This window comes from Triturus cristatus, chromosome 6, assembly GCF_964204655.1.
Source record: "Triturus cristatus chromosome 6, aTriCri1.1, whole genome shotgun sequence".
Classification (NCBI taxonomy): domain Eukaryota; kingdom Metazoa; phylum Chordata; class Amphibia; order Caudata; family Salamandridae; genus Triturus; species Triturus cristatus.
The window spans coordinates 979627325-979639792 of NC_140589.1; the positions used below are offsets into that span (position 1 = coordinate 979627325).

At 35.8% G+C, this 12468-nt stretch overlaps 1 protein-coding gene across 50 annotated transcripts in view; it reads left to right on the forward strand.

Moving 5' to 3' along the window:
* The window catches only part of LOC146820883 (uncharacterized), a 1936624-nt gene that overhangs the window by 607931 nt on the left and 1316225 nt on the right, over positions 1 to 12468 (forward strand). The gene's annotated exons all lie outside the window — the stretch shown is intronic.

Sequence of the window (12468 nt, forward strand, 5' to 3'; positions counted from 1 at the left end):
TGTGTCAGTCTGTAAAAGTGATTTTCACTTGCCAAAAAAAAAGAGTAGTAAGTGTGCATTCAAATTGGCAAAGAAATTTCGTTTTGGGGCTAATGTGAAAACATGACTCTGTGTGCAAATAGGAATTACAGGCAGAGATTTATTGCGTTTTGCTCTGGTGATTTCACAGTTGCATTAGTAGGAAAAAGGGGGAGCGATTTTTTGGGGGAAGAAGCAGACTCTTAGCACACACCCAGCTGCTTGCCATGTATAATCATGCACAGTATTTACAAGCGAGTGGGGTTTTCAGGTTTCAGTCTGTAATGCAAATACATTCAGCATCACTAAGGCTGGTTGCCCTTGAAGGAGTGTAGGCAGTCACTGAGGATACACATGGTGGTGGTCTGAAAAAGCAGTCTGGTCATGGGCTTTTTAAAAAAACTGAAAAGTGGTTTCATAATGTGTTAGTCTGTAAAAGTGATTTTAACTTGCGAAAAAAAAAGAGCAGTAAGTGTGCATTCAAATTGGCAAAGAAATTTCGTTTTGGGACTAATGTGAAAACATGACTCTGTGTGGAAATAGGAATTACAGGCAGAGATTTATTGCGTTTTGCTCTGGTGATTTCACAGTTGCATTAGTAGGAAAAAGGGGGAGCGATTTTTTGGGGGAAGAAGCAGACTCTTAGCACACACCCAGCTCCTTTCCATGTATATTCATGCACAGTATTTAGAAGCGAGTGGGGTTTTCAGGTTTCAGTCTGTAATGCAAATACATTCAGCATCACTAAGGCTGGTTGCCCTTGCTGGAGTGTAGGTAGTCACCGAGGATACACATGGTGGTGGTCTGAAAAAGCAGTCTGGACATGGGCTTTTTAAAAAAACTGAAAAGTGGTTTCATAATGTGTCAGTCTGTAAAAGTGATTTTCACTTGTCAAAAAAAAAGAGTAGTAAGTGTGCATTCAAATTGGCAAAGAAATTTCGTTTTGGGACTAATGTGAAAACATGACTCTGTGTGCAAATAGGAATTACAGGCAGAGATTTATTGCGTTTTGCTCTGGTGATTTCACAGTTGCATTAGTAGGAAAAAGGGGGAGCGATTTTTTTGGTGCAGAAGCAGACTCTTAGCACACACCCAGCTCCTTTCCATGTATAATCATGCACAGTATTTAGAAGCGAGTGGGGTTTTGAGGTTTCAGTCTGTAATGCAAATACATTCAGCATCACTAAGGCTGGTTGCCCTTGCTGGAGTGTAGCAGTCTGGACATGGGCTTTTTAAAAAATCTGAAAAGTGGTTTCATAATGTGTCAGTCTGTAAAAGTGATTTTCACTTGCCAAAAAAAAGAGCAGTAAGTGTGCATTCAAATTGGCAAAGAAATTTCGTTTTGTGACTATTGTGAAAAGAAATGTAGTAATATATTTAAATAAAATGAAGGAATTTTTTTTTTAGTTTTTTTCAGGTATTGCTGAAGAGCAGTGAACAAAATTTAAGATGCCTACAAAATCCAGAGTTCAAAAAACGCTAAAAAAAACCTATATTTGAAGACAACTAGAGGACCAAAGTTAGTAGAAGATGCTGATGTTGGGAAAAAGAAAAAATCTTCTGGTAAGCACAAAAAACAATTTCTTAAAAATATATTCAAAAGAATGAAAAATGTACAAAATGTCTGTACTCGAAAGGATGTTTTTAAAAAAAAAGGAGAGGAAAAAATTGTCAATTTAGTTAATGAAATATACCTTCAGCAACTGAAAAGATTTATATAAATAGAAAAACAGCGTTTAAAGAGATACGTAGAAAAATGTTTCAGAGAAGAGTTATGTCTGATTTGATGAAGGATGTGAAGAAATATAAGAAAAAGACAAAGTTTTATAAAAGAAAAAAAGAAATAGAAGCCATTGCAGCAAAGGCATTAGAATTAAAAAGGAAACTATTCATATTAATTTTGAATAGGATGCGTACATTAGACAAAATGGTTAATGTACTGAAATCACATAGCAAAAGGAAAAGAGTAGTGAACAGAACAAACTTTTGTAAAGTGTTTTTAGGCAAGTGGATGCATAGTTCAAGTAGTGAACCTTTTTTTAATGAAGAAAGCTATTTTCAAAGTAATAGTTTGCTGCATGCAGTTGACACCAGAGGTCGTTCATACGAAGTAAAAAATGGTTGCATAATGGAGAAGGAGATAATGGTTCCAAGAGATGAGGTACAAGTGATGGCAGATGAGGCAATGGGGAGACGTCCTAAAGCCCCAGTGTACACTTGGAATTGTAGTAGTATTTGCACTGTGCGTCAGGAATCTATTGACAAATTTCGAGAGTTTCTAAGAGAATATAGTAAAAAAAGTATAAAACAGAAGATTAAGGTGCTTCAAAGTCTGGATCCATGCAGAGTGAGAGAGAATACTGGTTTGCAGGGTCATTCTCTGGCTTGTCTATCTAGAAAAGTGTGCAATAGTGTTTTCCATCATTTTAGGATGCTGGCTGTTCATCATACTGAAATGAGAAAGTTTGTGAGACGGTTGTATTTTGCTAAAAGTCCAGCAATAAAGTTAAATGAATTGAATAGGGCTCTGTTCCGAGGAACGGTATCAGATGTAGAGAAGGTTGTTGATGAAATTCAGTTTTGTTACTTTGGTCCTGAACAAAACAGTGCAGAGAAGGACACACTAAATGAGGAAGAAGTGGAAGAGAATGTAGAACCCTCTGTAAGTAAGACATTTAATGATCACATAACAAAATTTGAAAAAATCTCTAATGAAAGACCAAATATTACTTGTATTTGTTGCCGCAGAACTCATTATAGAAAACAAACCAGGTATGTTGATCTGTACAGAAAGAGTGAAAATGAAGATAATTATAAGTGGAAGGATTTTGCCACATATATATTTCTTGAAAATTGTTTTGAATTGGGTGAAGTTCAGCGTATTTGTAAATACTGTTACAACAAGTTAGAAGAAAATAGAATGCCGACCAGAGCTGTACATAATAATTTAGAATTGGATGCTATTCCTGCTGAACTTTCTGAATTAAATACTTATGAGTCTATACTTATTCAATGTGTTCATCCGTTCCAGACCATAGTACGTATGGAGCCCAAAACTGGTAAATTACCTCCTTCTGATTTACTGAGAGGTTTAAAAGGTAGAGTGGTGTATTTGCCCTTGGATTTAAAAAAAAATATGGAAACTATTGATGCGGATACTTTGGAAACTGAACCATTAGTTATTCTGGTTAATGGTGTACCTACAAAGAATAAGAAGATTTGGCAGGAGCTGGTAGATGTACGGAAAGTACAAAGAGCAAATTTGTATTTGAAAAGGAATAACAAATGGTATGAATCAATTTATATAGAAGAAGAAGAAGAAGAAGAAGATTTACAAGAAGACACAGAAACACCAACTGGACAAATTGAAAAAGTGGACAAGTCAAAGGAAGAAGAAATTTATGAACATTTTAGCATACATCCTCTTCATTCAAAAGAAGTTATGGGAGACAATATTGATCTCTTTCAGATGAAGAAAGCAAAAGGGACTCCCGTGAGTGTATGGGAGGAGAGCTTGGAAGCTCGATGTTTTCCCCAGCTGTTTCCTAAAGGAAAAGGAGGACGATACGATGAACGTCCAGAACAGATTCCAGCTTCTGAGTATCGGACTACAAGACTATATGCTGAAGATCCCAGATTTCGACAAAGTATTCCTTATTTGTTCCATCTTTTATTTGAAAGCGACTTATCTGCACTGTCTTATGCAGTAAATCACATTTTAAAAAGTGGAGTACATTTACAAAATGTGTCTGCTAAGGATTTTATGGAGAAAGTGCAGCACCGAGATGATCATTTGGAAACACAACTGATCAATCTGATGGCTTGTCAGCGTGGGACAAATGAATATTGGTACCGACGCCATGGTGAATTAAAATGCATGTTACGGAATTTAGGAACTCCAACATGGTTCCTTACCCTAAGCTGTGCCGAGTACGCTTGGGATGATTTACTGGATTTTCTACGAGAGGCAAATTCAAACATTAAAAACATCGAATACAAGACAGCAGGAGAACTGTGCTCATTGGATCCGGTTAATGTTTGCAGATATTTCAATCATAGATTTGAGGCTATGATGTCCTTCATCTGCAATAAAAAAAATCCACCTCTTGGAGAAGTAGTGGATTTCTTTTGGAGAAAAGAGTACCAGGCAAGAGGTGCTCCTCATATTCATATGCTGTTGTGGATCAAGGATGCCCCAAAGTTTGGAACAGATACTGATGAAGCAGTGTTATCTTACATTGAAGAATATGCAACATGTGCTATACCAAAAAGCACAGAAGAGAAAAAGTTAAAGGAGCAAGTTTTACGTTTCCAAAGTCATCGGTGTGGAAAATACTGTCGACGGAAATACAAGAGCAAAGAAAAATACTACACTAAATGTCGATTTGGATTTCCTAGACCTGTTCTTTCAAATGGAAGAGTTAACAGTTTTATGTCAGCTGTGAGACATACTATCACAAGAAAATCACCTAAGAATACCTACAACCTTAAAAGAAAAGAAGAATCAAAAAATATAAATGACTACAACCCAGTCATTTTATCCATGTGGAACGCTAACATGGATATACAGTATGTAGCTGACAATTCCATTGCTGTTGCTCGATATGTAACGTCTTACATTACGAAATCAGAAAAAACAGAATTGAAGGAAATGTGGGAAGAGATTTCTCACGAGAAGACTGTCAGTAAGAAGCTGTACAGTTTCAGTTTGAAGATGTTATCGCATCGAGAAATTGGATCCTACGAATGTTCAGATAGGTTATCTTCTGCAAGTCTCTACTCGAAGTCAAGAAGAATAATTTGGGCAAGTTTAGGCCTTGCAGCAATGAGAAATCGGGTACTGAAATCTGTAGGAGAAATTGAATATTTGGCCGAGAATGACCCAGAAAGTACAGATATTTTGAAATCAAACATGTTGGACACTTATTATCCCAAGAGAAGTCAACGTCTGGAGAACATGTGTCTCTATGAAGTGCTGCAGAACTACATTTATTCACGGAAAGCCGCAGAAGACATCAACAATGGAAAATATAAAGTCGTTGGTGAAGAAGGATGTTTGGTGAAGCAAACAAAAGGAAGTTTGATAAATCACAGGAAGCTGAGTTGCGACACTACTGACAAGAAGGAATTTTACTACTTGGCTCTTTTACAGTTGTTTAAACCATGGCGTACAGAGGATGAACTACTGGGAGAATTTCAAAGCTATGAAGATTCTTTTAATGCTTGCAAAGACAGCATACAATGCAGTACATTCTCAACTTATCTGCAAATGTTAAATGAAGAAATTGAACAGGAAACTACAATTGCAGCAGAAATAGCTAGAGACAGTTCTCAGGACAGCCAAAGTTCAGGAACACTCAGTCAAGATCCCCTAGGACAACCAATCGTTGAAAATGAAGCATCAATAGCCATGAATGAAGTGGAAACGGCTATGAATCAAGCTCAAGAAGAATTTATAGACTTAGAAAATTTGGAAAGACAACTGAATCAAGAGCAGCAACAAATTTATGAAGAGATCAAAAACAAAATTGATCACGGATTTCTACATGAAAAAAAAGAGTGCTCATGCACATCATTTCATCCAATCAGGATGTATGTAAGCGGACAAGCTGGAACTGGAAAAAGTTTCCTTATAAAAGTCATCAGAAGCTACCTACAGCAAAAAACAGATTCTACTTTGTCTTGTGTGGTTACTGCTCCAACTGGGTTAGCAGCATATAACATAAAAGGAATCACTTTACATCGTTTGCTAATGTTACCAGTGGAGCATGAGAACAAAATACAATACAACAAGCTAACTGGAGAAGCATCCTTGGAAGTTTCAAGAATATTGAAGAAGATGCAAGTTCTCATTATTGATGAGGTGAGCATGGTATCAAACTTAATGCTTGCCTTTGTGCATTTAAGAATGCAGCAAATTTTGAAGACAGACTATGACATGTTATTTGGTGGAAAACACGTCATAGTTTTTGGAGATCTTTTGCAACTTACTCCAGTTAAAGGACAACCAGTGTTTAATACTGTCACACATGAAGACACGAAGAAGTCATTAGGAAGCATCGGAAATACAAATATTTGGTCCTTCTTTGAGTACAAGGAACTTACTACTAATATGAGGCAAGCAAGCGATGAAGAATATGGAAGTATTCTGAAAGATATCAGAATTGGACTACTCACAGAAGTTGGCAAAAAAGCATTACAGAGTCGGCTGCTACATAATTTATTTCCAAAGGAAGAAATAGTTGCAGAGAAAATATACAAGAATATTGCAGAAAACAAAAGTGTCATCTGCTTAATGCCAACTCTACGTGAATGCTCAATATTTAATGAGGAGCTTTTGAAATTGGAAAAGGAAGAGATCAGGAAATTGGAAGCAGTGGACAAAATTGAGGATGGAAGAATTACTGTCACAGTAACAGGCAAACTGAAAAATAAATTGGACTCACTAGAGAAGAACATCTCCAAAACAGCTGGATTAGAAAAAAATCTATATGTTTGCATGAACTGTAGAGTATTTTTAAGAAGAAATTTGGATGTTGAAAAAGGTTTAGTTAATGGAGCTATGGGAAGAGTTGTGGGTTTTATTAATTATCAGAAAAAAGATGGAATTGAATGTTTAAAAATAAAATTTGATCAGATAGAAGAAGTTAAAGATATTTGTCGTTGTACAGTTCGTTTCATGCTTGTGAAAGACTTATATGTACGTAGGAAGCAGTTTCCGTTTTCTCTAGCATATGCTGTAACTATTCACAAGTCTCAAGGATTGACTGTAGATTGTGCATTTGTGAACATTGGTTCAACTGTGTTCAAAGAAGGTATGGCATATGTTGCTTTGTCACGAGTGAAAACATTATCAGGTTTATTCATGATAGACTTTGATGATTCAAAAGTTAGTGCTGATACAAACTGTGTAAAGGAGTATAATAGATTAAGAAGAAGCTATGCTCCTCATTTAGGTCAGTATCCTGTGTTGGAGAAACGTGTAGTTTCTCGTAAAAGAAAAAATGAGAATATCTGTAATGAAGATGCAGAGAAGAGGAAAAAAAAGAGGATTGATGTAATTGCAAGCAAAAAGAAAAAGGAAAATGAAGAACAGGTTGTAGGATGTCATTTTGAAAATAGCTCTGGTGTCAACTGCTACGCAAATGTAGTGCTGAATGTTGCATTTTATCTGGAAAGTTTGCAAGAGCAGATAATAGTAAATCAGGGAAAAAGATTCTGTTCTGAGCTGAGTCTCCTTTTTCAAAAGCTGAGTAAAGATAAAACTCAAATAGAAAGTGCTACTGAAATTAGAAAACTTTTAGATATATGTTCAGGACGAACACAGTTTTCTCAAAATGAACAGCAAGATGCACACGAATTTTTGATGTATTTTCTTCAGGTACTGGAAGAAGAAGGGGTTCCCATTGAAAATATGTTTGGTCTCTCTTATAAATGGGAACATAGTTGTGAAAACTGTTAAACTGTTATAATATATGTGGCTCTAATGTTGATAATGAAAGGTTTATTTATTTGACATTGCCAGAGAGTAAAACAGTCACTTTTGCAAAATTAGTTAAAGATGCTAATCATAGCATGAAATGCGGTGAGTATAAATCTGACATGTTTTCAACATTAATTTTAAAGGAATACGGACAGTATGTAATTTTAATGATGCAACGATGTAGAGCTGATGGTTCAAAATTGGATACTTTAATAAAGAAGTTTACAGGACAGCAATTATCAATTTCAGGAAAAACTTTTGTAACTTTTGCAATAATTTTCCATGATGGACCTACTGTTACTTCTGGACATTACACAGTTTATCTTAAATGTGAAAAAGGCTGGACACTGTGTAATGATTCCCAATTGATTTTCAAACAACGTTTGCCTTTTGATTTAGCAAATTCCTATCTAATCTTCCTGAAACCTAAATTTTAGAGAGATTTGGCAAGATCTGGACAAAATAATTTTACCATTTTACTGGATTACCATTGGAATTTTGTAAAAAAAAGATTTTTTAAATTATCATTTGGCCTAATGGAAAGATAACCAATTGTAATGTGGACTTTTTAAATTTTTAATGAAACTTTCAAAAACCAATAATTTAGAGATAATCGGTAACATCTGTACAATTTAAATTTTGGAATGTTATTGGAGTGCCATTGGAAATTTTTTCAAAAATGATTTTAAAAATTACTATTTGGCCATGCGGAAAAGTAACCAATTCTATTGTGGACTTAATAAATTATTCAAAAAATTTTCGTGAACCAAAATGTTACAGAGAATCGGTGAGATCTGGACAAATTAAACTTTAGAATTTTATTGGATTACCGTTGGAAATTTATTCCCAAAAAAATTTTAAAATTACTATTTGGCCTAAAGGAAATGGAATCAGATGTATTGTGAAGTTATTTGAGATATAATATTGTGATTATACTTCTGAAACAAACATATCAGACGGTATTTTAAAGAAATAAGTATTGGTATTAGATGATATTTTTTTAGAATATTATGCATTTCTATAATGTTAAGTTTAAGTAAAAAGAGATTCTGGGCTTTTTTAATACAATCTTTGAGATTGTTATTTTTTTTTGCCCGCTGTAAAATGATGAATGCAATTGCTTTCACAATTTATAGTGAAATGCAATATATTCTGAAAACAGCAAAAATAAGGCAAAAATATTTTTTTAAAAATATATAAATATGTGTACTGTATTATAAAATGTTTTAAAAATATTAATACTTTTTTCTTTTTTTTCAGATTGATATAGAAACATTTCGAAAACTAGAACCATTTTTCTAGCAATTTTTTTTTAAAACAAATGAATAAATATTTTTTTGAGTGGGTATGGTAAGTCAATAACAATAATTGTAGTCTCTCAAGGACCTTGTAATGTGATAATTGATTTTTAGTGTTTTTTAAAAAAAAAAAAAAAATTACGCGTACCGTACGCGTACGGTAAAAAAAAAATAAAAAAAGTTTTTTAAAAACATATGTAAAAAAAAGATGAAAGATAAGGTTGGCTCTTAAAAGAGCCGTTGTGTTCATGCAGGGACAGAGGAAAGAAAGACTGGGAAAATTAGTCAAAGCGACAAGTGTGCTGATCTATTTTGAGGTTCACTAGGGAAACACTGGTCTCCCTATGACAAATTAGATCATGACAAGAGGCGCATCGAATATCAACCCTCGCAAACCGAGGGTTAATTTCCAGAGGGCCAGCAAAAGGAGATGCTCCCCCCACAGATGAAGGGCTCACCTGACCTGCAGAAGAAGGAGTCAGCCCTGCAGATGATGGTCCAGGCTGAGCTGCTGTGGATGTACTTGGTTGACTTTCTGAAGAGTTACCTCCAAAAAGTCGAGCATGTGTCCTTCTGTGTACATCCTTGAGGTGTCTCTTCATGGTATGATTCCCAAAGGAATACTTCTTGTCAGGATTACCTCTTGAAAGTACACGCTTACACAGCTTACAAGTTACTAAAGGTGCATTTACCTTTTGCTGGCCTTCAGGAAAAGTAAAATAATCCCATACATAAGAGGGCTTTTGTTTCCTCGCTCTCTGCCTCAAGGTAGTGCTGCTAGTGCTAGCCTCACTCTCAGAAGAGCTCTGCTGTTCTGCCATCGTATCACAAAGACAACCCAGCTCCTTCTCCTAAGGGATCACAAGCAGAAATGAGAGGAATGGGTGTGGTGTAGGAGAGTTCTAGAACTGAAAGTAGTTTCAACCAATCAAAAGTTGTGTTTCATGATCACATGACCTACCGTACGCTTACGGTACGCTTACGGTACGCTTACGGCAAAAGTGCGCATGCGCGTAAAAAAGACACGCGCTTGCGCGCATGCGCATAACAGTCACTACCCGACACTTCCGCGTAACGTGCGCGTGTAGCGTACGCGCGCACGCGTCCCACGCGGAGTACGAGCGGCTACGCAAATTGCGTAACTATACGCAAGCAGCGTGGAAAAATTACGGGCGTTGCGTAAACCGTACGCTTACCGTAAGCTTACGGTACGCGTACTAAAAAAAATAAAAAAAAGAACTGCAAATAAATTTTACATGTTTATTTTAAAAAATATATTAAAAAAAACATATTAAAGAATTTTAAAAATTTAACCATAGTCTTTATAAAAGGTAAGAAAATTAAAAAAAATATATGTTTAAAAAAAATAGAAGAAAAAAAAAAATTAGCATTTAAAAAACCTTGCAAATTCACTGAAAAAACCATGGGTTTCACACACGTTATAGTTAGGATTTAGCATTTAAAAAACCTTAGAAATTCAGTGTAAAAACCATAGGTTTCACACACATTATAGTTAGGAATTAGCATTTAAAAAACCTTAGAAATTCAGTGAAAAAACCATAGGTTTCACACATGTTATAGTTAGCTGGACATTTTACTCGTAAAAAACCAATGAAATTCCCCCGTTATAGTTAGTTCAGCTAACTATAACTCGCGCGCCCGCAATGCACTGCTGATGACGTCACATATTACATCACTCATGACATGGTCAGTGACATCACTCATGACATCACTGATGACATCTCAAATGACATCACTGATGACATCATCCTTGTGATAGAGTGGCAGACCTCCTCTTCCCCTAATATAACCTTTGATACACACATTCAAAAATAGAGACTAAAATTTTCAAAACAATGGACATACCAATAACAGTTACAACAACCTCTTCAGTAATTCTAAGATCCACATACACATCCACTCATTCACCAACAGCCCTCTACAGTCACTCATACATGTACTCACTTATCATATGTACTCATACACCTATACATCCTGTTACACAATGCCACTCATCCATAGAGCTACTCACACACATAGTCACTCATGCTAATAAAGAATCACACATACATTTACTTGCATATACAGTTATACACACACCACCACACTTACTTCTACGGAAACTTACACATACTTAGTCTTTTAAACAATCACTTATAGAAATACATACTTATTCATACAGGAACTCTTTCAATCTCTCACTCTCACATATACTCACTTATATACACCAATAGTCACATATACTAGTTTAAAACATATGTAGTTACTCATAAAGACATTATTGAGACAGTCATTCACTCACTAACACACCCATACACACACTCATCCACCCATGCAGTCCTGCACACATGCTCTGTTCAACACATACAAACAGTGAGTCACTCATTCATGCACCTATGCACTACGTCATACCCCCCACCGAACCATGCAGACACTCAGACTAATACTCAAAAAACCAACTAATAACCTATATAGACACCCATGTAGCTACTCACCAACCCATGCAGCCACTTATACACAAAGTGAAAAAATGATACAGATATTTACATATTTAAACATTACTCACTAAGCCATGTATTCACTATGATACACTTAATCAGTCAGTTACACAATCAATTTTTCAAAAAGAAATCATCCATTTAGACAGTAATATACCCATTTATTCTTCCATCGACCTTGAGATATACATATATAAAACATATTTAATTTTCAGAAAAACACACATTCACTGGATGATGTCATCAGTGATGTCATCAGTGATGTCATTTGAGATGTCATCAGTGATGTCATGAGTGATGTCACTGACCATGTCATGAGTGATGTAATATGTGACGTCATCAGCAGTGCATTGCGGGCGCGCGAGTTATAGTTAGCTGAACTAACTATAACGGGGGAATTTCATTGGTTTTTTACGAGTAAAATGTCCAGCTAACTATAACATGTGTGAAACCTATGGTTTTTTCACTGAATTTCTAAGGTTTTTTAAATGCTAATTCCTAACTATAACATGTGTGAAACCTATGGTTTTTTTACTGAATATATATATATATATATATATACATATATATTACCTACTGGCGGTCGCCAGTAGGTAGTTATAGTTAGGACCTATTATCCATAGGAAATCTGCAACATTCTATTTAGAATAACTTTGGCGCCGGTTGATGAATCGTAGCGGAATTTTCAAAACTGGTGGGGTGCTCCGGTCCGCTCCTATCCTTAAAGTCTTGGGGTGATTCGTCAAGCGGGGGCTGAGAAAAAAGGGGGGTCCCAAAACATGTTTTCCCCATGCAATTTTCCATAGGAACCTTTAATCGCAGCTGCAGCCCGAACTGCTGAATGGAATTACACCATATTTGGCAAAGAGGTAGCCCTTGGTTCACACTCGTGCCTTTTGGTAAAATGGTGTAAATCCGTTCAGTAGTTGCTGAGAAAATCAAAAGTAAAATCATAGATATATCTGGGTGGAGCCTAACCACACATCTCATCGTGAAATCTGATTGGCTGTCAGCACTTCATCCAAGAAGTGTTGGCAGCCATCTTGGGACCAATATACATGATAGCACCTCATTAAAAAGCAGTGCAGTTAATAGAAGGTTTTAAGACGTTAGTTACATTATAAATCATTTGTTGATGGTACCATCCTCATTTTAGGAATTGTGGTGTGTT